Source organism: Monodelphis domestica, chromosome 4 (genome assembly GCF_027887165.1).
Source record: "Monodelphis domestica isolate mMonDom1 chromosome 4, mMonDom1.pri, whole genome shotgun sequence".
NCBI classification, from domain to species: domain Eukaryota; kingdom Metazoa; phylum Chordata; class Mammalia; order Didelphimorphia; family Didelphidae; genus Monodelphis; species Monodelphis domestica.
Window position 1 is genome coordinate 151285445 of NC_077230.1, and position 26174 is coordinate 151311618.

At 37.5% G+C, this 26174-nt stretch overlaps 1 protein-coding gene across 5 annotated transcripts in view; it reads left to right on the plus strand.

Annotated features, from left to right (window-relative positions):
- The window catches only part of LYPD6B (LY6/PLAUR domain containing 6B), a 261748-nt gene that overhangs the window by 159667 nt on the left and 75907 nt on the right, over positions 1–26174 (plus strand). For 4 of the 5 annotated variants that reach the window (XM_007494140.3, XM_056793828.1, XM_007494142.3 and 1 more), the window contains one exon: positions 18022–18080. The exons of the other annotated variant lie outside the window; for it this stretch is intronic. The gene's annotated coding sequence lies outside the window, so the exon portion shown is untranslated. The remainder of the gene's footprint in view (positions 1–18021; positions 18081–26174) is intronic. 5 annotated transcript variants of the gene reach the window in all.

A 26174-nucleotide genomic window follows, 5' to 3' on the forward strand; every position in this document is an offset into this window, starting at 1 on the left:
TCTGACTGTCTTTCTCTTCCTTCCTGAGATAGCATGAAATCTGATATAGATTTTATATGTGTAATTATGTAAAACATTTTTCTATATCAGTTGCTTGGCATTGGAGTTTTGTTTTGTTTTGTTTTGTTTTGCTGGAGAGTGATATGGCCAGACCTGTGTTTTAGACACAATAATTTCATGTTTATTCACATCATAAATTAGAGAGGGGGCAAGACTTTAGGCAAAGAGACCAACGGGGGGGGGTAAATAATACAGATGAAAGGTGAAGAGGCTTTGTACCACAGTGGTAGTGACGATGAGAATGCACAGAGAAGGATGGTTTTAAAAGATTTTGTAGAGGTAGAGTTGAGATTGTGAACCTCAGTGACTAGAAGAATGATGGTACTCTTGGAAGAAATATGGAAGTTAGGAAGAGGGGAGTGACTGTGGGGAAAGAAATGAATTTTGCTTTAGACTTCTTGAGTTTAAGATAACTTTAGGTTATCCAGTTGAAAATGTCTAATATGCAGTTTGTGATGTGAGATTAGAGCACAGGAAAGAGAAAACAACTGGATTTATAGAAATGAAAGTCATCTGCATAGAAACAGTTGAACCCATTGAAGCTAATGAGATCATCAATAAAGAAAGTATAGAAAAGAAGAGAAGAATGCCCAGGAGAGCACTTTAGAGATACCGTGGAGAGGAAATGGGACATGGTTAATGATACAGAAAATGTTAATATAGTATTGCTGACCCAGATCAGCAGTTATATGGATAGTTTTTGTGTGCCCTTTAGCTTGTTTTATTGAACCTGGTAGCTACTACTCCTTTCATCTATTTCCATATAGGATATGTATTTACTTGGAAAGACTATATTTCAGAAATAAGTTTTAGTGTTTTTGAGTTTTTTTCAATTGTGTCTGACTCTTTGTAACAAAATGTAAAAAATTTATATTATTTATTTATTTGTTACATTAAAATGCCCAGATAACTCCTTTCCTCTTTCCCCTCCCTCATTAGAAAAGGCACTATTGGACGAAAGATATTTGTATATATAAATCTATGTCTTGCTTATTTATGTTCATCAGTTCTTTTTCTGAAGATGAGTTATATACATGCATTATTCTTCCAACATTATTTCTGTTGCTGTTCATAATGTTCTTTTGGTTGTATTCATTTTACTCTTAATAATGACAAAGAACTGGAAATTGAAGGGATGCCCATTAATTGGAGGCGTTTCTTAGAAGATACTGGATTGGTTTGCCATTTCCTTCTCTAACTCATTTTTACAAATGAGGAACTAATGTAAATAGGGATAAGATACTTGCTCAGGGTCAAACAGCTACTAAGTTTTAGTATCCCTCTCAGAAAATTACTTTGTACTTTCTTATTTGCATACATTTTGTTTATTTCTGCTTATTCTCCCCAAGAATTTCTATTCCTTGGGTAAAGATGCTATTTTGGTTTTTGTCTTTGTGACAGCTCTTGGCAAAATACTAGGAATATAGTATCAAATGAAAGGATATATTAAAGTTGCTATAGACTTTAAAATAATATAGAAAAGAAATATGAAGTAGTAGTGTCAGCAGTAGTAGTAGTATCACTCTTAGTAGTATTAGTAAAAGTAGTAAGTATCAATACTAGGATGTATGGGGTATTCAGGAAGGATTAGCACCTCAGGTGTGAGGGTTTCCTATGCTTTTTTTTCAGGGCTTCTCATCCACTTTTGGTGTCCACCTGACACTCAACTATCAGCTATGGCTCCAAGAAGTGATAACATGTGAAGGTCTAAACAAGTTTGAGGGTAATTGACAGTGCTCACACCTGTTGGTGAATTAGGGGAATGTCTACCCCCAAACATGTGAAAGCTTCCTCTGATAGAATGGCTGGATGAGAACAATTAGTTCCAGTAACCATGAAGGTGGCTAATTAAGGTGACTAATGTGGGTACTGTGGAGCTCTTAGAGTTTGGTCAGACTTTGAAGATGAAAATCGTTAATTGCATCCTGACTTTTGTCTTGCCATTGGACTTTGATGACCCTGGAAGAGATTGAGGCTGATGATTTTATGCAACTCAGCCTCACTTAAGTCTGGTTTACTTAAAAGCCAAGTCTTCAATCTGAAATCATTGATCCTTTTCAAAAATGAATGATCAACAACAATAGTATTGGTAGTAGTAGTAATTATTATTATTATGAGTAGTAGCAGTAGTCCTCTAGTAGTAGTAGATGTTAGCTTAATAAAGGCTTGTTGAATGAATAAATCAGAATACAATGAAGACTTTTTTCAGATTCTAATTCCTGCTGTGCAGACATGTATTACCTTCTGAGTTTGCGTCAATATTTCACTTTATACTATATAAATAGAACAGTAAGTTCTGTGGGAATGGAGATTATATCTTATTCATTTTTGTGTGCCTTGCTTATAGGAATATTTTTTTAAAAGTTTGAATGATTGATTGAATGAATGTTTTTTCAGCTTTTTGTAGGTGTAACTGAATCCCTTATTTGACAGAACCCATCCAACCTTTTAAAAACAAATGGGCGAGATTGCTCTATCTTTATAGATGTCTTGCTTCTTTAATGGGGAAGCAGGATATATTGTATTGTATCTGGTAGTTTTTGGTACTTTGTTTTTGGTACTTTGGTACTTTGTTTCATGTGGATTTCCCTACAAGGTAGCATCCATCAATGCTTCCCTCTTGTTGACAAGATAACTCCTAGAAGGGATGTGATTTGCCCAAAGTAAGGTAGATTGGCCTCAGACTTGCACTCTGTGAAATGGAAAGAACACTGGATTCCAAGTCAAAGACAAGATTTGTGAGACAGCTCTATATTTGGACTATGACTAGTTATTTAATTACACAAACCCTCAGTTCCCTCAAATATAAGTAGATGTTTCCATGTGTTTTAAAATGTTAGCCTGTTTGTCATTTCTTATGGAATTCCTTCAAAATCATCTGCCACAACTTGTTTAGTTTTTCCCCAATTAATTAAATTCAGCGTCCATTTATTGCCATTATGAAGAGTGAAATGAGCAGAACCATCAGAAATATTGTTTGAAGAATAATTTGTGTATGTCTACTTCCAGAGAAAGAACTGATAAATAGAAATAAGCAAAACATAGTTTTATATATCTTTTTGTCCAATGATGCCTTCTCTAATGGAGGGAAGGGAAGCAGATAGGAAGTTATCTGGGCATTTTAATGTAACAAATCTAAATTTTAAAAAATAAATAAGGACAAAATTTAAATTAGCAATAATGTAAGTGCTACCTGTTTCATGGTAAGATTCATAGGTTATCTTAGGTTATCACCAGTGTGGAAAGGAAAACTGAAGCAAGTTCTAGACTTTCTGCCACTCAGGGGAAACAAACAGCATTGGAATGTTGGAGAGAAGATATTGACAGGAATGACAGTTGGTGGGGGGAGGGGAACTTGGAGAGTGGCAGTTGGTCTCAAGGACTCCCTCTCCTGGCTCTCAGACTGGAAGGAGCCTCTCTCCATCTCTGGATAGAAGTACCTCTATTCCTGATTTTCCTAGTTTCCTGTGATTGTGTCAATGAACAAAAGGATTTAAGGGTAGAGGTTTGAACTGAAAGACTGTTCTTTAGGGCATCAGCTCAAAGAGACAGGCCCAATCAGCTCTGAAAATCAGATCCTTTTCTTCCTCTTGCTGTCTAATGCTAAGACTTTAAACTTAAGAAAACTAGCGCAGATTAGCATAGACAAGAATAAAAATAAAAAAAAAAAACCCTCCACCAGGCTACAAGGCCTGGTTTCAGCTCAAAAGCTGAGAGAGACTCAAATCCAATCTAGGGAAATCCCAATTCCCTCTTCCCTGATGCCTCCCCAATCCAGACTTGTTATTAAAATTCATCTTTATTTAAATAACCGCAGTCAGATAAGAGGACTATCATTTCAGGGGAACATGGAGGGAGATGAACCTAACGACAGCCATTCAACCATAAACGGTCCTTACTGGATCCCTGCCAGGAAACCTTGGGCAGGGGGAGAGGCTTGTCTCTCAGGGGGGTCTGTGCTTACCTACTCTGGGGTATCTTCAACATCAATCAATAGAGAAGGCATCCCTTCAGGCTATCACAGTAGGTCCATTTCTGGGAACCCCATTTTTCAAATATAGCCTCTCAGCAGGGGGTATCTCTCTCCTTTTACCTCACCAGTAGTCATATTCCCTCTCTCCCTTTAACTCCTCCATTCCCTGTTACAAACCTTCCTTATCTCCTCCTCATTCTTCAATCTCCCTACAATACCTGTAACTCTTACACCAGCCATCCCGACTTTTGTCTTGCCATTGAACTTCAATAACTGAAGAGAAACTGATGCTAATGACTTCTTCCAACTCAATCTCCCTTAAATCCAATTTACTTGAAAGTCAAGTCTTTGCTTGAAGTTATCATTCCTCTGAAAACAAAGGATGAACCTCAGCAGTAATATGAACTATGTAACTCATGTTATTGCTCAGGGTTGTCTCCTAATTTGTGGAGTTCCTGTATGGGGCCTCATATTACCCAGATCTGATAGTCATAGTAATGATGTTTTTGATTTCCCAAACCACCTGTCCAATTGTGAGCAGACTCCCGATGTTTTCTTCCAGGTTCTGATCTGCTCTCCCATCTCCTACTTGCTATTATCCTGAAATAACTTGGAGTATGGCCCATTGCCACAGCAGCGACTGATGACTGCTCAATTGGTGATATGATGCCTGGTGCTCATGACAGCAACATCCAGTTATTCCTGGCTGACTATCCCCTCTGTGGGCCAGAATGAATAAAGTTGTGGCTGGCATTTTGTTTCCAACTCCCTCCCTCTTCACCTAACTCCCCCAACTCCAAGATCTCTCATGACACAGATTTCTTAGCTCTCAGCAATAAGAAATTGTTTAGGGGTTCAATGTTTTTGCCTTTTCCTGAGTAGATAGATGACTGCAGTGCCTCCTTTGTTGGCCTCAGCAATGTGGGAGTAGAGCTTGGCAGCACTTGGTGGCTTTTGGTTAATCTTTAGTATTGAGCCAAGCTGCTGAGTTTAAAAAGGTATATTATAAAATTCATTTCAATTCAATAAAGCTTTTTTAAGGGACAATTTTGTTTGAAGCTTGTGCTTGGGATTGTGAATACAAAGAGAAACCTCCCTTCCGCCCACAGGAAAAAAACAAACCAAACCCAAACCAATCCCCAATAAAACAATAAAGCAATAAAAACAAAAGATAAAACCCAAAACAACAGTAACAAAACTTTACAGTACACAGAAATGAGATGAGGGACAGAAATTAAGTTAAAATTACTACTGATTTGTCAAAGTTTATTTTGTTTCTTTTACCTTAGTGCTTTCATCACAGTTTGAATTGTATGATTTTATTTGAGATTCTAGTTATCGTTTAGGTTTATTTGCTTGTTTGTGTGTTTATGCTAAAATTAGTTTAAAAAACACATTAGTTGAAAGGCCAGTAATATCTCATGTTTATTTGACACTCCTGATTTTCCAAGCACTTTAATATTTATTATTTCTTTTAGTCCTTAGAACAACTTTTTAGAATAGCTGGAACAATAGTTATCAACATTCAACAGATGAGGAAACAGGTGGGCTTAGTTGTGTAAGATCACTCACTTTCAGCCCCTTAAAAGAGGTGTTTTCTTATATTCATGACTTCAATGATAGATGTTTCTGAAAATCCTTTAGGCAATAACATGGTGATCACCATAATATTAATTTTAACTGGCATAATGATTTAAGGTTTGAAAAATGTTTCACACACATAATCACATTTGATCCTCACAATAACTACACCTATCTTATAGATGAAAAGACTGAGGCTTAATTTAAGTGACTTGCCCACACAGTCACACTTATTATCTCCATTTTACACCTAAGGAAATGAAACAGAGATCCTGGACTCTTCTGACTCCAGATCTAGTCCCCCTTCCATTGTACCACCCTGCCTCTTAGTTCATTATCAAGTGGAGTCCTATGTACATTGTTAGAAGACTCTCATTCCACTGTAGAGACAATAGGGAAGTTCACAGCTAACCCCCCAACTGGTTGAGTTAAACCTCTTGTCCTCTTCTTAGCTGGGAGGAAGGGTTTATCCAGTCAGAGTTGAAGAATGAAAATAATAATGTTCTAGTCAGCTTTTCAGATAGCCACTCATTCCTGACTCCAGGCAGGCAGACAACCGGTGTCAACCCAAGAGGAAAGAATGTTGATTTTATGTGGTTAATTTGTTTATAAATTGCCTCTGGGCCAGGGTGGGTTGGCAACCATTTTTATACCTTGTCTAAGTTCAGGACAATGTACGTGTATTGTTCAGCTCATCCAAGAAACATGCTGTCTTTCACTGACATTCATGATCTCATACCCATAGCAGCTGGGAATGAAGTAGCCCATAGCGCCATTTGTATTTTCACTGATGGGCCTTGAATTTGGAGATTAGTCCATATGGAAGTTTCTGTCCGCAGAAGCGAGTCTGCCTATATCCTGGAATTGTGATGTTGGGCTGTTTTTAGAATCAGAAGGTCTGGGTTCAGGCACTGCCTTTCTTGCATTTAGTAGCCTTGTAACTCTCACTTAATCTAACTAGAGTACTTGGACATATATTCAAGAAGTTGTTGCCCAGAAGTTCTGTTTGACTGTGACCCCATCTGGAGTTTTCTTGACAAAGATACTAGAGTGGTTTCCATTTCCTTCTCATTTCACAGATGAAGAAACTGAGACAAACAGGCTTTAGTGACTTGCCCAGGTCACACAGCTAGTAAGTGTCTAAGGCTGAATTTGAACTTAGGTATTCCTGCCTCCAAGCCAGATGCTCTATCTACTGTGCCATTTCATTACCCCTAGGAAGAAGTGAATTCAAATCCAGCCTCAGACACTTACTAGCTATATTAACCTAGGCAAGTCACAACCTCTGCCTGTCTCAATTTCTTCATCTGTAAAGCAGGGATTTTATCTTCACAATTGTGTGACTAAAATGAGAAAATATTTGCAAAGTGCTTTGCAAACCTTAAAGACAAAGTTAATGTCTCTGAGCCTAATTCTCTATATCTGTAAAATATGGATGTTATTTCTGGCGTCAACCTTACAGAGTTATTGTGAAGAAAAGTGCTTTGCAATCTTTAAATATATAAATATAGGGATAGGGAGAGCATTTATTATGCCCCTACTATGATTTCATTGAGGCAGCTAGGTTCTTCAGTGGATAGAGTGCGGGTACTGGAGCCAGGAAGACCTGAATTCAAATTCAGCTTCAGATCCTTAAGTTGTGTCATTGAACCTCTGTTGCCTTAATCCATTGGAGAAGGAAATGGCAAACCACTCTAGTATCTTTGCCAAGAAAATCCCATAAGCAGCACTGGTCTGCTATGATCCATAGTGTAATGTAAAATAATCTCCTAATACAATAGAGTCATGAAGAGTCCAGCACAACTAAGTGACTGAACAACCGCAATGATTTCATTGATAAAAGGAAATTCCTGCTGCAGAAACTCTTCACAACTTGTTTTTTTAACTAGAGGTCAAGTAATTTGCCCAGTGTATGAGTTGGAACTTGAACCCGTGTATCCTTAGCTCTGAGAGTAGTTCTAGATCAACTCTGCCAACTGGCATCTTTTGTTTTTTTTTACCTTTACCTTCTATCTTAGAATTGGTATCAATTCTAGGTAGGAGAATGATAAGGGCTTGACAATTAAGATTAAGTGACTTGCCTAGGGTGACACAGCAAGAAAGAGTCTGAGGCCAGATTTGGACCAAGGACCTCCCAGCGGTAGACCTGATGCTCTAACCATTGAACAATCTGGTTGCCCCACCCCCACCCCCCCAGCCACATTGTATCTTAAGTGCTATATATGTGGGACAAATGAATGATGCTGTTACCCCCATTAGGTCGTTTGGGCTAGGATTAGGCTATTGGCAGAGGCATGTGGAGGAACCTGGGGCATATCATCTCAAGGTAGAAGCTTCTTCTCTACTTCCTAAACTTTTTTTTTAAACAGATCCATGACTTCATCAGGTTAGGAAACCCCAGGGGAGGAACTCCCTCTTCTAATACGGATGAGCAACTTCTCTGCATTTAAGGATCTCCAGCTGCCTGGAACACTGAGAAGTTACATGCCTGGCACCCACGGCTGCCGTCTCCCTGCTACGAAGCATGCTTATACTGTAGGCATCCAAACTGCTGAGCTACCTGGGATCTCCACACATAGCCTTAGTTCCCCATCACCAGAAAGCACTCAGGACTCACATGCCACCAGAATGGGGTTCGAAAGCCAAAGTAGAGCCGAGTCCTCGGCAGCCACTGGTCTTTATTATTTATTCATCTTCCCCAGTTAATGGCTTCAGAGTTAGCACAAGAATTCATGCATGTAAAAACATTTTTATAATCCTATTTCAGTATCTATCCCTGGTTTCCTTGCTATTTATTCTATGTGGGGTTTTTTTCAATTTTCTGCATTAAAAATATTATTCTGAGGAGCCTATAGGATCCGCCAGACTACCAAAGGGGTCCAAAGGCTTCACCAATTACCATGTTCCAACAACGGGTAGGAACCTTGGCTCTAGGGGGCATTTGCCTGCTGGGCAGGTTTCTGATTTCTTTAAGTGAAAGCTTCTTTCCTGAGACCTGTGGGCAGCTTGCCTCCCTCTCCACCAAGGGAACCCATTGAAATCCTGAAATTGGTACGTTCTAGCCAAGTTCAAGGGTGTACAAGTCCTGCCCTCCTGTTCTAAGCCTCTCCATGTATATAGATTTTCTTTTCTTTTCTTTTTGTTTCTCAATGGAGACAGCCATCTATCCCCCAGCACAGAAATTCAAACCTGACAGAGAGAGAGAACCAATGTTATCTCTGGTTTGAACAGCGCTTTTATTGTGCTATTGTTGCCAGTGAATCACCCGGCCTCCTTTATGACAGAATAACCCAGACCCAAGAGAAGACGGGGAGGCTCTCTTTGATTTCATATGGCCCTTGGGTCCCTCTTTTCCTGTTATAAACTTAATTGCTTCCTGTGAGTTTGTCTGGTAAATAGGGCCTTGTTACCTTCCACCTGCTTCAACCCAGAGCCACTAACTCCTTCAACTTTGTTTACGGACAGGAGGAAGGTTTGGATTGCTATAAAACATTTTTGCTTTTTATTTCTGGCTTTGTTAGAATCCGGTAGCCAGTGAGCATGAAACTACCTGGAGAGAGTCAATTACTGGAGAAGTATGGCTTAAAGCTGGGCTTTTCAGGGGACTGAAGTACAACTTGGGGTACCTGGACATTTTTGTTCGTTAGACGCTGCCTGCTAAACAGAACGTTATTATTGCCTTGCCTAAAGGGGCAGTGCAGACTTCTGTCCCTACCCGTAAGCTGGGAGACACAGGCCCCATGTTTCCATTACCTCTCTGCAGTTTGAAAGGAACTGGCTCATCCTGGGCTTGTTGCTTTGCATTCTATTCTTTTTTCTTGTTGGTTTTTATAACTGAGGCTTCTGGAAGGCAGCAACTGAGAGTGTATGAAAACCCCTCCCTATTTTCAGACGATTGCTTAATGAAGACTAGGATACTTTGCTCCAGGCTGTCTGCTGGCAAAGATGTTCTGAACCTGGGAATGTTTTTAAAATAATTAAAATGCATATTTACTCTCAGCATTTGTTTAGAATTTGACCCACTCGTGGATGGCAGCTTTAGAAACTTTGTGGTTCTGAGTGTCTTTTTCATTTCAGATGTCTTAAAAAGAAAAGAATAATTTCTCTTTATTGAGCTTAAAATCAGTTGTAAAGAATAGATTCTAAGACTTCACCTTAGTTTGTCAATCAACCAACATTTAAATGCGAACTGGGAGTTGGGTGTTGTGTGAGGCACTGAGAATTCAGACAAAAATGAGATTGTCCCTGCTTTCAAGAAGCTCACCTTTGATTGGAAGATCGAAGGCACATATATAAGGATTTGCAAATTACACAGAGAGGGATAAGGACTGAACCTCTTATTTCATTAGGACAAACCATTCCCAGAGGAAGAAAATCTCTCTATCAGTGCCATTCTATACCTTCTCTGAGTTTAAGTATTAGAGTCGCCTAGAGTATTGATATATTAATGAAATGACTTGCCTAGGGTCACATAGATGGTATGTGTCAAAGGTAGGCTCTCCCTCTGAGTGAAATTTTCTAACATATGCAAACACACACAAGCAATTGTAGGACAGAGAAAAGCTATTTTTGTTGAAGGTGATGCTTGACCTGAATTAAAAAAACAACAACTAGGGAGCCTAAGAGGAAGAGATGAAGAAGGAGCTTGGCCTAGGCATGTACTAGCCAGTACAAAGGCATGGAGATTGGAGATATGATGGTTATGTAAGAGGAAAAGGAAGAAAGCCATTTAGGCTAAACCAGAGGGATCAAAGTCAAGGGCAGAAATCAGATTAAAATGTAATTGGGAAATGTTTAACAAAATAAATAAAAATATTATACAACAAGGATGATGCTAATCTGTGGTTTTTCCTGTTCTGTCCATAGGGATCATTTCTATTTGCATTTAATACCACTGTGCCAGACCATATTCCATATGAAATGGAGCAATTTATAATAAGACTGGAAAAGTAGATTGGAGCTTGATTGTAAAGAGCTTTGAAATAGAGAACTTTCTATCTGATCCTATAGAATAGCAATTGGATTTTATTGAGAGGGGAGTGGCATTTTCAGACTTGGTTTGGGGAAGAAGATGGGAAATCCTCCACAGAAAGCCATCATTGAAAATCTAATATTAGAAACATGAAAGACATAAATTCGTATGAACCTGTCTTTATCCCAGATTATGCTTTCTGTGATGTGGGGAGGAGATGGGGGGAAGCTGGGACACTTGTGGGTAAATTCTATCAAGAAAAAAAGGAAGTCTGAGGTTGGGCAACTAGGTGGCTCAGTGGATAGTGTGTCTGGTCTGGAGTCAGGAGTATCTGGGTTCAAATGTTACCTCAGACACTTCCTTGCTGTTTGACCCTGGACACATAACTTAACTTCCATTTCCTAACCCTTATTCCCGTCTACCTTGGAACCAATACATAGTATTGTTCTAAGACAGATGGTAACAGTTTAAAGAAGAAGAAAAAAAGGCAGCCTAAAGTTGAGAGGCAGCTAAGTGATGGAATAGATAGAGGCATGGAATCAGGAGGATCTAGATTCAAATGTGGCCTCAGACACTCCCTAGTTGTGTGACCCTGGGCAAGTCACTTAACTCCAATTACCAAGCCCTTGCCAGACTTCAGTCTTAGAATGAATATTAAGACAGGATATAAGGATTAAAAGAAGAGTCTGAGATTGAAAATCTTCCTTTACATTTAAATCTGAAAATTTTCCAGAGTTTCTCATAGTTACAGTTATCAGTGATGCATCTAATCTTATCTTTTTATTAACAATAATAATTTTATTATGTATTTTTCTGTTCAGAATGGCCATACCTCAAAGATCAACAGGTCTGGATTCAAATAACCCAGCTGATTAGAAGTCTTGAGTCTCTTACAACCTTTATAACCTCTCTGAGTAGGACTAGATAATCCTGAAGTTCCTAAGTTCTTTCCATGTTCCTTCTATGATTGTTAGCTCCTGGAGGGTCTGGAATATTGCAAAATGTAGCCACCATCTTGGAGGTCTATTTAACAAATGGATTTTGGTGAAAGCCAAGCAAGCTGCCATGTGCATATGAATCACAATTTCCTGTACTTCAGTGGATGTGTGAGCTCATCAGTATGGCTACTTCCTCCCATTATCTCCATCCATACCTTCTCATTCTGGGACTCTCTTCTGTGTCCTCCCTCTAATTCCCCCACAGAAGAGTCTATTGCTAAGGCTTTGACCTTTCTTCTAGGTCTTTAAAAATATATCATAGCTACCACTGCAGCGTGTGGCTTCTTCTCTTGTCCTTCATTCTTACAATGGTGATTTGTCAGCTTTCTTTCCCATAATACATCTCTTGGGAAATATCTTTCATGTAAGTTCTTGTACATCAGTTGCAAGTAGTAATAGTCTGAATTTGTATAGTTTTTCATCATTACATGGTACTTCTTATGCCTTTTCTCACTTCATTATAGAGACTCTGTGAGGTAGGAAATGCAAATATAAGTATCCCTGTTTTTCAGATGAGATGACTAAGGCTCAGAAAGTTGAAAGGATTTGCTTAGTGTCCTCTAGCAAGTGAGGATCCATCAGGATCTGAGTCTACTTCTTGATTCCTAGTCCTGGAATCTTTCTTCCTTTGACATAAGGATAAAGCTGCATTGCATTTGGATTTCAAATGTGTTCTACCCAACTCCATGTTCAGATACTTTCATTTAAGCTTATGTGTTGGCACAACAGCAGCCAGATCTCAAACCCTCTATTTAAAGTTGTATTCAAGCCTGATGCCAAGGCTGAATACAGTGTGTTTGTTGCTTGCTAAACTTTCCCTGTAAAGCTTGTGCCGTGTGTGTGTGTGTGTGTGTGTGTGTGTGTGTGTGTGTGTGTGTGTGTGTGTGTTGAGGGGGGAGTGACTTTTCCCAAATGGACTTTACCGACGAGACTTAAGGACGTATCTACTAAATGCTGTGCTTGGGGGCAGGAGGTGGTGTCTAGATTTGGGCAGAAAGACATTTGGCAGATGATCTGAAATGTACTGTATACTTGCCAGCAGTTGCAGAACTTGAGGTGAATTCAGTAGTTTCCTAACTCTGAAGGAGGTCCTATGAATGACTCACATTAATGCATTTAATTTAGCTAGTCTGTTAACACTTTAATTTAAGAACTATTGGCGACACCCAGATTTCTATGATTTATGAGATAATGGGGTGATTTTTTTATCAACACCTACATCCAGTATTTATTCGGTCAGTCAGCAGGCATTTATTAAGGTGCTCACTGTGTGCCAGGGACTGTGCTGGCAGTACAAGGAAGGGCAAAGACAGCCAATTTACTGATTGGCTATAGGGTTTAGAGCCCTTAAACAGAGAAAGATGAACAATATTGCAACATAGATATTTGTTCTAGGAACCTAAGGCTGAGTGGACCCAAAATACCACTTTTCTTTTATAAGATTCCATCATAAGTTATCTTCTCATTGAAGGGGACCCATTATTCCTGTGTTGTTTTGGGGCACTCTTGTTTTGATCTACTCCAGAATTTGAAAGTGGTTGAATGACCAAGACTCTGCCCTGTCCCTCCAGGTTTAGCCTAGAAATCAAGCAAGGGAAATATAGATTGTTAGAAAATCCCTGTAAAATTCCACTATGGAAGAAATTTCCATATACATTTCCAAGCATTTCCTTTCAGATACCATTTGCCTCAAGCAGTGTTTGATTAATATTGAAGTACAAGGAAATAATTTAGACAGCTACATGGATTTTTTCATGGTATTTTATTTACTAATAAAAAAGTTTAGCACGATATATATGTTCAATACAACATTTTAAAGTACAAGGCATTAGACATTTATAGACAGATATAACAGGCCCTGCCCTTGATGATTTTACAATTCAACAGAAGGGAGAATCTCATTAAATTTGTTGTTGTTATGAGTTGTTTCAGGCATTTAGGACTTCATGACCCCATTTGGATTTTTCTTGGCAAAGATACTCAAGTGGTTTGTCGTTTCCTTCTCTAGATGAGGAAACATTTTACAGATAAGTCAGACAGGGTTAAGTGACTTACCCAAGGTCACACAGCTAATATCTGAGGTCAGATTTGAACTCATAAAGACAAGACTTCCTGATTCCAAACCTGGTGTTTTATCTACTGTTCCACTTAATTGTCATTTATATAAATAATAATTCAAGAAAAGGTTCCATAAGGAGAAAGTATAGATGAAGTACCTAAGAAATTTGAAGATAGGAAGAACAGTTCATTTACATTAAAAAGGCTTCTTGTAGGGGGAGCATCTTCTTGGACTTTGATAGAAGGAGAAAGATTTCAAGCAATGGAGTCCAGAGGATGAAGCCATTCCAGACATAGAGTCATTTATATCAAAAATGAAATTAGGGTGTTGGATATGAGGAATGAAAAGAGATTATTCAGCAAAGGCATCCTTTAAAAATGGATTTTGAAGTGAGAAAAATCTATAAAATGGAAATCTTTTTTATTTCTGACATTAGTATCGATTCAGATGAAGAATGGATGATCTCAGTTCCCATGACCTTAGAACATACCACTATCTTTCACAATTATTACCCGCATTAGTCAGTAGTATTTATTTACCCTAGTGAGTCTCAAATACTGGATCACATAAGTTACCCCCAAAGTAAGTAAAATAACAAATCAAAATTGAAAGGAGAAAACTTTTTTATTCAACACTTATTGAACTACATGGTGCCACACATCCTCTTGAATCAAGAAGTCCTACTTTAAAATTTTCTTCTTAACTATTTGGTACCAAGTTGGTGCAGTAGATAGAACTTGGCTTGGAATCAGGAAGACCTGACTTCAAATGTGACCTCAGATTCTTACTACTGTGTAGCCCTGGGCAATTCAATTAACCTCTGCCTACCTGCATTTCCTCATCTGTAAAATGGACATAATAATAATAACACCTCTCATCACAGTTTTGGAGATAAATAATATTTGCACAGCCCTTTGCAAACCTTAAAGCACTACATAAAATGCTAGCTAACATTATTATTATTTATTACCTTCTCTTTTTTCTTATTCTTAACCTCAGACTGTCTCTTTTAATATTTCATCCAAAATGTATAGCTATCTGTGTGGATGTTTTTCTTTGAATTGGAAGATGGAAAACAACTTTAAATAAAGGGTTTGGGGATGTTAGGTTGGAAAATAACATTGATTTATTTGTTTGGCTTTCTGCTAGCCTGAGAAACCTGTTTCATCAGGCAATGTACAACTGTACTCCTCCCAACTAGTAACTTCCAGGGAGAGATTACTCATCCTATCATTAAAATTCCTCCAAATCATCTATTCCTCTTCACACTGGATTAAAGTGAATCTCTTTGACCAGTAGACAGCCACTGGGTTTGGGCAATTTTTCTGTGAATATATTTTTGAAATTGCAACTTTGCCTCTCCCGTGTTATTCAGAGGACATTGCTGTTTTAAGAACTTCAACTTTTACATATTAAATGAGAGGTGGAGGAGACAATCTCGAGGGTCCCTTTCAACTCTAAGCTGTGTAGTTCTGGTATGTGAACGTTCACCTGCCATCCCTTACTATTTGGCATATAGGTAAAGGTACGTAACTTTGGTCAGTGAACTTATGATAATCAGCATGGAATGCAGGATGGGAAAGAAAGTCTCCTGTGCTGATTGGTATTACATTATAGAGAATAGCTATAGCTATTCAGTGACTTGGAGCATAAATACATGGTAGAGAAACTCGGGTTCAATTTATTAATAGCAGCTAGGTGATGTAATAGATAGAGTGCTGGGTCTGCAGTCAAGAATATTCTTTTTAAAATCTTTATGTCTTAGAAGCAATACTATCAGTTCCAAGATAGGAGAGTGGAAAGGGTTCAGCAATCCAAGTTAAGTGACTAGCCCAGAGTCACATAGCTAGAAAGTATCTGAGGCCAGATTTAAACTCAGAACCTCCCATCTCTAGTTCTGGTTCTTAATCCACTGGTCCGCCTAGCTGCCCCAAGACGATTCATCTTCATGAGTTCAAATCTGGCTTCAGACAATTTCTACTTGTGTGATTTGGGGCAAGTCACTTAACCCTATTTACCTTCGTTTCCCCATATGCCAAATGAGCTAGAGAAAAATATGACTATCCATTCCATGCCCAAATTCCAAATGGTGTCGCAAAGAGTTGGACACAACTGAAATGACTAGGCAAGAAAGCTATGTACAAAGCACAGTGCTCACTGTGTAATATAATTGCCTTGAATGTGCTTCTAGGCAGAGATCCCTGACCCTTGTTGAGCATCTTGATTCATGGATTTATTGAAAGGGAGAGATGAACTAGAGATCAGTAGTGGGTCATTCGTAGTCATATTATATGCCAGATATAGGAGCAGCTAGATGGTTCAGTAAATAAAGCCCTAGGTCTCCATTCAGGAGGAACTGAGTTCATATCTGGGCTCATATATGTACTAGCTCTTTGTCCTTGGAAAATTCACCTAACCTCCATTTGCCTGAAGAAGGAAAAGGTAAGTTGTTCTGGGATCTTTCCCAAGAAAACCCCTTGGAGAGTGTTTGCACAAGATCACAAAGAGTCTGACATAACTGAACGACAAATGGGTCAGACATGGCACGAAATCCTAAGGATACAAAGAAAGGAAAAAAGTATAAGGGGGAGAGAACTTGAAATATACATATATGTGTGTGTGTGTATATATATATATACGTATATGAGAGAGAAGAAGAGAGACAAAGAGAAGAGGAGAAAGACAGAAGAGAGACATAGAAAAGAAGAAAAAGAAGAAGAGGAAGAGGAATAATGAAGAGGAGGAGAGAGAGAGAGGAGAGAAGAAGAAAGATAGAAAGAAAAGATAGAAAGAAAGAAAGAAAGAAAGAAAGAAAGAAAGAAAGAAAGAAAGAAAGAAAGAAAGAAAGAAAGAAAGAAAGAAAGAAAGAAAGAAAGAAAGAAAGAAAGGAAGAAAGAAAGATAGAAAGAAAAGACAAAGAAAGAAAGAAAGAAAGAAAGAAAGAAAGAAAGAAAGAAAGAAAGAAAGAAAGAAAGAAAAGACAAAGAAAGAAAGAAAGAAAAAGGAAGGAAGGAAGGAGGGAAGGAGGGAAGGAAGGAAGGAAGGAAGGAAGGAAGGAAGGAAGGAAGGAAGGAAGGAAGGAAGGAAGGAAGGAAGGAAGGAAGGAAGAAAGGAAGGAAGGAACAAACTTCCTGGGTGAAAATACTAGCAGCCTATAGGACATGATTTAAAGTGAGCAGCAGAGTTCAGGGTGAAGAGCATGGATCAGGAAAGATTTCATCACAAAACTGGATTTCTGTTGTGTCTTGAAAAAAGCTAGGGAAGCTAGGAAACCTAGGAGGTAGAGGTGAATATAATGCAAATTACAGACCTAAGAAACATACAATGAAAAGAAGTGGCCAGACAAGAGATGGGAAATATTATATGTGAGGAATAACAGGGAGGCCTGTGTGCTAGATCCTGGAGTGTGTTGAGTACTGAAAAAGTGGGATTTTAAAGAGCTTTATAAGTCAAAAATAGGAATTTATACTTATAGACAATTTCTGACATTATGGCTGATTTTCTTTTTTTTTTCTGTCATAACTGGATAAGCCATCATGATGACAAATCAAGGCTGCATTGGATTAGATGATTGGGATATACAACTGGGGAGAACAGACATCCACCTATGTAATCAATCTGAAGAGCATCGTATAATTTATTAAATAGAAAGACGTACTTAGGCTTGAGTTGGATATCTGAGAGATGTTAATTCCAGAAAACAAGAGAAACACATTTAAGGGACACATTAAAATAAAATAATAATGAAGTCCCTTAGTCAACTCTATCTTTACAGTTTATCCATAACTTTCTCTTTTCTGGTATTTAGAAACATCAGGAAAAGGTTCTGGCTTAAATATTATTGTAGCACCCCTTCTGGGCTACCTCTCCATCTTGGCAATAGCAATTTTTCAGGTTGGTTTTCCATAGAAATAATTACTTATAGCTTCCATGGTTACCCTGTCGGTCCAGCCTAGCCCTTACTGGTGAACTTATTTTTAATAATTAGTCAATAAACATAATTGACTCAAAGCAAAAGCTTTTACTAAAATGGAAGTAGCAAAAATATTAAAAACATTCTTTCCCTCCTACTCCATCTCCCAAAGCTGGAGCATACTCTCACAAATAAATGCAATACTTGTGGAAAGAATGAGCACAAACTTAAAAGGACATTGCTACTGAGGCATATGTCGCTAAAGCAATGCACCTTCAGTGCTATAGGACTTTATACCCTTTCTCTTCTCCTGTGGCCCCCTTCTCCTTCCCTTGGTTATAGCATCTCTGCTGCACATTGTTCCACTGGATCCCTGGATTTCCTCCTTTCCACAACTTAAGTTTCAATCGCCAGGGCTAGTCCTCCCTTGAATTCTTACTTTGATCTTTTTTTCTGTGACTATAGATTAAACTCTTTGAAGCTGCTTCTCCTGTCCATCTTCTGGTTGTGCTGTCTCCTTCTAGGTGAGTAGCTCAATTGCAAGATTTTCATAACCTGTATGAATAGATGCAGAAAAAAACCTTTGATAAAATATAACTCATTCTTATAAAAAACACTGGAAAGTGTAAGTATAAATAAAGTTTTTTTTTAAATGATAGGATGCATCTACTAAAAACCATCAGCAAATATTATTTATAATGGGGATAAGCTAGAAGCATTCTCAATAAAATCAGGAATGAAACAAGGATGCCCATTATCACCAGTATTATTTAATATGATATTAGAAATGGCAGCAATAGCAATAAATGAAGAAAAATAAATTGAAAGAATTAGAATGGACAAAAAGGTAATAAAACTATTTAATTTTGCAGATGATATGATGGCATTTGTGGAAAATCCTAGATATTCAACTAAGAAGTTAGTTGAAACTATCAATCATTTTAGTAAATAAGGACAATATAAAACAAACCCACATAAATCATTAGCATTTTTATATTACTAACAAAGCCCTGCAAGAAGAGATAGAAAAAGATACTCCATTTAAAATAAGCACAGATAGAATAAAATATCTGAGAGAAGATGTGCCAAAACAGAACCAGGACCTATATGAAAATAATTAGAAAATACTTTTTTACACAAATAAAGTCAGATCTAAATAATTTGAAAAACATTAATTGTTCATGGATGGGCAGAGCTAATATAATTAAAACGACAGTCCTATCTAATCTAAGTATTAAATAACATCCCAATCAAATTGCAAAAAAAAAATCTTATTGGGCTAGAAAAAAATTAACAAAACATTTATTTGGACAAACAAATGATCAAGAATAGCAAAAGAATTAATTTCAAAATGTGAAGGATGAAGCTCTAGCAGAACCAGGTTTTAAACTATATTATAAAGTAGTAATTATCAAAACTATCTGGTATTGGCTAAGAAATAGAAAGGTAGATCAGTAGTACAGAATGGACATACAACAAACTGTGGTAAAAGATTATAGGAGCCTTGCATTTGACCCAAGTATAGATCCAGGCTATTGTGAGAAGAAATCATTATTTGGCTAAAATTTTGGGGATAATTAGAAATAAGAGTTTGGCAGAAATTATGCATAGACCCATGTCATATACTATTCACTAAGGTAAGATCAAAATGGACACAAAATCTAAACTTTGTGATATAAGATAATTAGAGATATAAGCAAATTAGGAAAAGAAGGAATATATTGCCTATCAGATTTATGGAAAGGAGAGGAATTTATGAGTAAACAAGAGATGGAGAGCATTATGAGGTGTAAAATGACTAATTTTGAGTATATTAAAAAGGTTTACAGCCAATATTGCCAAGATTATAAGGAAAGAAGAAAATTAGGGAAAAATTTCTTGCAGTCTCTTGAATAAAGGTTTTATATAAAAATATATAGAAAACTTTGTCTAATTGTGGGAATAAAAGTCATTCCCCCAAATGATAAATAGGCAAAAGTTATAAATAAACAGTTTTTGTATAAAGAAATCAAAGTCATATTTAGGTACATGAAAAAGTGCTCTAAATCACTACTGGATAAGGAAATACAAATGAAAACAAATCTGAGGTATCATCTCATACCCATCAGATTGGCTAAAATGACAGATGTTGGAAGGGATGTGGAAAAATGAGAAACTAATACACTATTGGCGGAACTGTGAAATGATCAACAATTTTGGAGAGCAATTTCATATTATGCCCAGAAAGCTATAATATTGTGTTTTTCCTTAGACTCAGCAAAACCATTGCTGGATCTATTTCTCAAGGAAATCAGGGAAAATCATGCTCCAAAATATTTACAATATCCCTCTTTGATGTCAATAAACTGAAAATTAATATGTCCATCAAAAGGGGGGGGTATGGCTAAATGAATTGTGTATGATTGTGATTGAATGCTACTACACTGTAAGAAATGATGTACAGATTAATTTTTTTTTAAAACTTGGGAAAAAATACATGAGATAATGAAGAGTAAAATGAGTAGAACCAAAAGAACATTATATACATCTACAGATTTGATATTTGAATAATAGCTTGTCAATGTTCACCTCCAGAGAATGAACCAAAAAGTGGAAATATGAAGACATAATCCATATACTTTGCCAGATGTGGAGAGGGGAGGTAGAGGCTAACTAAAAATAAATAAATGCATTTTTGAAAAGTTTATGTTTATACTTTACTATAGTCTATTAAGTATATCATAGTGCTATAGCTAAAAAATAATGTAAATATCTTAATTATAAATACTGTATTGCTAAAAAAGATTTCTGTTGTGTATGGGGATGAAAGCACCAACCTTTGGTAAAGCCTCAGAGACAGTATTGGGTTCGTGTCCTGCATACTCTTTTGGGCTGGCAGGCTTAGTTTTCATAAAGGCCATTAGGAAATGACCAATTTTTTGCAAGTTAATAGTCAATTGCCCTGCTAATTCTGTTAAAGAGAACTTCATATTTCATAAAGGGATAGCAAGGCAAGTCTTTGTTTCTCATGCTAATATATTATATTTGTCATAATAATTAGTCATTAATTATTATGTAAGCATCAATATATAATTATGCTACAAATCAGTGCTTAATGTATTGGGTTTCTTTTGATTGTCTAGACTTTTAAAAGTGATGGAGAAAATAGGAATATTGTAAATTAAACTTAAAAGTGTGTCTTGCAGTTTTCAGAGAGCTAGTTGTTAAATGTTTATTAGAATACTCCTACCTAGTACCTTCTGTTTTCTGTTGTCTTTTGCCCTTATTTTCTATGATTACTGTGAGGCAGGAGAGAAGGGGCTAGACCAGTTCCCCTCTACTGCTCAATCAACAATAATCTATTGTAATATACTTAGGCAGGTTTTTTGGGGGGGTCAGGGGGGATTTTTTTACATGTATATTTGCGAAGCTCTCTGAATAAAAGGGTTAATTTTTATAAATGAGGACATGCATAGGAAATAAATATATCTAGAAATTCCTGGATCTCCATGATCTCCATGGCAGGTTCTCCCACCAATGACTATATCTTTCCCTTAGGGGAAGAGAATAGTCTTAGAAGGCTGGATTAATTGTGTAGCAGTGGGGACCGATGACCCAGATTGCTATTGACTGATATGCTATTAGTGTTCTAAGTGCTGGGACCCCAGCTGCTCTTTGTTGTGGACACAAACACACAAGACCCAGTTGGGGATCTCTTAGCTGTGTTTCCTGAGTGGAGAGATGTGCCAAGGAAACACAAAAAGTGCTTAAGGAGATCAGACCTTGATGACTTCTCTTTCTCACTGTGGAAAAAGCTCTCTTGCCCTTTTTACTTATTCATTCTATATTAGCAGAATTATTATAAAGGGTCTTTTAAAAGAACACCAAGAAAATCCAGTTGTTCTCCAAGGCTGAAGTGCACACTGATTGGAAGCCTCCATGCTAGTGCCCTTCCAGACACTATAGCTCCCACTCCTGAGCCCGGGCTTGAGGCTTTTGATGAATTGCTAACCTTGGCCAGGAGGCAGATTTTTAGATTGCAAACTTCTCCAGGGCAAGGAGCATTTGTTCTGGGCTACCCTGAACCAGGCGGGGAAAGGTAGTGCTATACACAGAGCACCTTAATAGATGCCCTTTGACTGACTTTATTTTTTATGAGGTCCATGATTTCTGGATTGAAATATATAGGCTGCACGATAACAAATGCAGGGGAAACACACCATGTCTTTAATCCTGGTCATGGCCGAGCCCAATAAGAAAGATGGTGCCTTCAACCTTAAGGCATTCTGATAGTATTTCCTCTGATTTATTTTCTTTTTCACAACCAAGAAGCAAATAAAATATTTTATCACCTTTTGGGTAGACTTGGTGTCTTTTTCTTCATTTCATTGCTTTCTGGGTCTATAAAAACCTTTTACCTTTCTGTTTTTAATAATTTAAGCACAGGCATCTGCTGCCTCTCTCACACTTAAACTCAGTTCTCTTTCTCATGCAATGTATTTCAAAGCCCCTGAAAAAGCAGATTTGTTTTTGTTGTGTGTGCCAAAAATATGCACATGTTGGAGATGACATACAACAGATAGGGAGAGACTTTGAATAATAGCTATAAAAATGTGTCTTTGAATGTCATCCTTGGTGAAGTAGATATTTAAGAAGATGCTAGGCATTTAGGGATTGTGGAAGAAAAGGAGAGTAGCTTTTATGTATTAGTTTAAGGAAAAAAGACTTATAATAATAGCTCACATTTATGTAGTCTTCTAAAATTCATATGGCTTTCCCACAATAATTCTGTGAGATAGTATAGGTTATAATTGTCTTCAATTTACAAGTGAAGGAACTAAGGCCAGGAGAGGGGGAGTGACAGCATGATCATACCATTAGTTTCAGAGCCAGGACTCAAAACTAAGGGTCCTAGGACACAAGGTCTTTCCAGTTTCACTGAAATGTGCTGAATGATTGATAACAGTTTATCATGGAAAACAAGTTAACTGCTATGAGGATTGTGTTTAGGAACAAATTAGAAATCTCAATCTATGGTTTGCATGATTAATGAAGGATTCTAAGAGATGGAGGTAAGGAATAAATACATCCCAGTACATGCTAGGTTCTTTGTTTTTACCAGTTGACTATACCTTGGGAACATAGTGTCAACCCTAATTTTTGGGACTCTTGCTTGTGGTAAGTTCTCAATAATGCCTTTTTCAGGGGAGTCATCTTGATAGCAACAAAATCTATTTCGTTGCAGATGTTAATAATTGTCCTTGAGTCATTTTTCAGGTCTGTTCAATGCTTTGTGACCCGATTTGGGGTTTCCTATGGAGAGATACTAGAGTGGTTTACCATTTCTTTCTCCAGCTCATTTTATAGATGAAGAAACTAAGGCAAAAAGGTTAGGTAACTTGCCCAGGGTCACATAGCTAGTAAGTGTCTGAAGGCCAGATTTGAATTCATGGAGATGAATTTTCAGCCTTCTTGATTCTGGTGTTCTATCTGCTTCATCACCTAGCTTCATCCTTCCTTCCTTCCTTCCTTCCTTCCTTCCTTCCTTCCTTCCTTCCTTCCTTCCTTCCTTCCTTCCTTCCTTCCTTCCTTCCTTCCTTCCTTCCTTCCTTCCTTCCTTCCTTCCTTCCTTCCTTCCTTCCTTCCTTCCACAGTCCATGAATCTAGAGTCAGAGTTAATCATAAACGCTAACTACAAAGAAGAGGACAGACTATCCCAAATGGCAGATAATCCCCAAACCATTCATGTTTGGCTTTGATTAAGCATTCTCTGACAAGTTCACCATCCACCATCATGTCCTTTGCACATGCTGGACAACTATAGCTAGAAATCCTATTTTTGTATACTTTCTTCCAGTCCATATTTTTCTATCCTGTCTACAAGGATTTAATCAGAAAATCTGTGAAACGCCTCGCTGAAATTGAGATGTGTCTTTGGCATTTCTTTTATCTATAAGACTATAGGAATAGGAACTGGAACTGTGATTTCATTGTTCTGGAAAACTCCCAGGTAAGTAAATCCTCCTCTACCATGGTAGGATGGTACATTCTCTGAGATTTATGGCCTTAGAGAGTTGCCTAGGGCACTGAGAAATTAAATGACTTGTCCAGGATCACATAGTCAGTAGAGGTAGAACTTGAATTCAGATCTTCCTGACTTCAAGGCCAACTTTCTAACCACTATGAAATACTGCCTCATATCAGACCATAACCATAACAGCCATCACAATTAATCTTTATTATTATTATTTTAATTTTTATTTAATTGATTAATTAAGAACATTTTTCCATGGTCATATGATTCATGTTCTTTTCTTCCCCTCCTCTCACCCCCCCTCCCATAGCCAACGAGCAATTCCATTGGGTTTTACATGTGTCCTTGATCAAGATCTATTTCCATATTATTCATATTTGCACTAAGGTGATCACTTAGAGTCTACATCCCCAATCATATCCCCATCGACCCATGTGATCAAACAGTTGTTTTTCTTCTGTGTTTCTACTCCCACAGTTCTTTCTCTGCATATTGAGAGCAAGGCTAATAGGTGGCTCAGTTGAGAGAGCCAGACCTGGAGATGAGAGGTACAGGGTTCAAATCTGGCCTCAGATACTTACTAGCTGTGTGACCATGAACCAGTCACTTAATTCCCATTGCCTAACCCTTACTTCTCTTCTGTCTTAAAATTCTAAGATGAAAGGTAAAGGTTTAAAAAAAAAGTAAATGAAGTTCATTGAACAGGGATTTTTCTTATTCAACTTATATTGACTTTTCATGATCAGCTCTCAAATGCTCTCAAGCCATCTATTTAGTAGTCTCTTTCAGAATTTTTCTGGGCTTTAGTTTTCAGGATCTATTTTTGTTCCTCTTTTAAACACTGCCATTTGCCTCACCTTGAGGTGTCATGATTTCTCGGAGCTCACCGGCCATAATTCTTCAATTGTGTCAGCAAGTTCTTTCAGTTGCTGGGCTATGATTCATCTGAGCCTGGAGTCAGGAGCCCATTTGAAGCAAAGAGATAGGTACTCTATTATTAACTCCTTGACTGTCTTGAGCTTCAATTAATGATACCTCTTCTGTTCTTTTCAGTTTGAAGTCTTTTCCTCCTTCGGATTTCATCTTGTTTTTATCCTGAGTTCAAGCTGAATTTTCCCTGTGCCTCCTTGGGCAATATAAGGGAGCAGTTCTTTTCACCTGGTATCCCTCATTTCTGGTTGGTTCAGGCAAATTGACTGATCAGTTAACACTTGATGAAATCTTTTCTCATTCTGCTTTCTGCGTTGTAGCAGGGCTTTGTTTCCACTTCGTAGTTGCTGTTTGAATGGGGAATTACAGAGCTTCCATTTCTTTTAGGAGACCCTAGAGCAGAGATTCTCAGCCTGGGATCCCCAGACATTCAAGAGTCCATAGATCTCAAGGAGCACATGAACTTGGATTGGGGGGGGGGCATCTCTTCACTAATATCTAGTTAAAATTGAGCATTTCCTTTAATTATGAATGCAGGCAACAAACCACAATAAGTATTGGTAGTACTTGTGTGAATATATCACCTTTAGAAGTCATAGATATTTTCATATTGCATTACAATTGTTACAGATATCTTGAAATATATAATTTGCGCTCATCACTACTTTGAAATTACATAGTTATGAGGTAGACCTGCTGCTATAAATATACATTACTTGCCACTATATAGGTATATATTTGTGATATATATAAATATCTACATATATATTTTGAAATAGTTACCAAAACACTTAAAAAAATAGATTTGTGATAATTGTCCCTATATCAAGAATTTATTTAAAATATTTATATTTTCACCAAAATATTCACAAAATAACCTAATGGTATACATCTATCATGAATTTATTTCTAAATATTTTATTAACTCTTTTAATATGCCTTTTCATAGTCCTATTTATTTTATTTTATGCATTTAAAAGCATTCTTAGAAGAGACCCATAGGGTTTTGCCAGACTTTTGAAGGTGTTCATGACATAAAATAAGATTAGAAATTCCAGCATTCAAGATATTTCTTGCTAACCTGCTTGTCTTAACATTTAACTCTGGCATTAACCTGCATAAATAGTAACCGTAAGAAGATCTATATAATTTTAGTTCTCCTACTGCCACCCCATGACTATGGAGTGTACCTGTAGTCACTGTTCCCTTAGTTATCTCTTACACCCTATAATCCATATGGAAGACAATATTATAGCCTCTCCAGAGGGACATCCCATACAATCATAAATAGTAGAAACTTTCTTTCCTGCCATCATATACTTATGCATGCCAGTTGCTGTGGCATTCGAGTTAAAAATGACATTTTGCTAAATCTCTGGCTAAAAACTACTCTTTTCTTTATCCTTAGACCCCCCCAAAAAAAATCCTCCGTAAAAAGCACAAAAGACTGAGTTGAAATGTCTCATCTGTTTTCATCCTCAGTCGAATTATTTTTGAAGGTCTGAAGTGAATCAGTTCAGCTGTGTTTGTATTTTCTGGAGCATGAAAAATGGTGTTTCATTTATTAGTTGGGGAAGAGATGGGAACCAGATGCACAGCTTGGCTTTTCATATTGCAGGTGGAGTTGGCAGCATTGGCAGTTAGAGAAATGATCCCCAAGCTTGTGTGCTGAGTA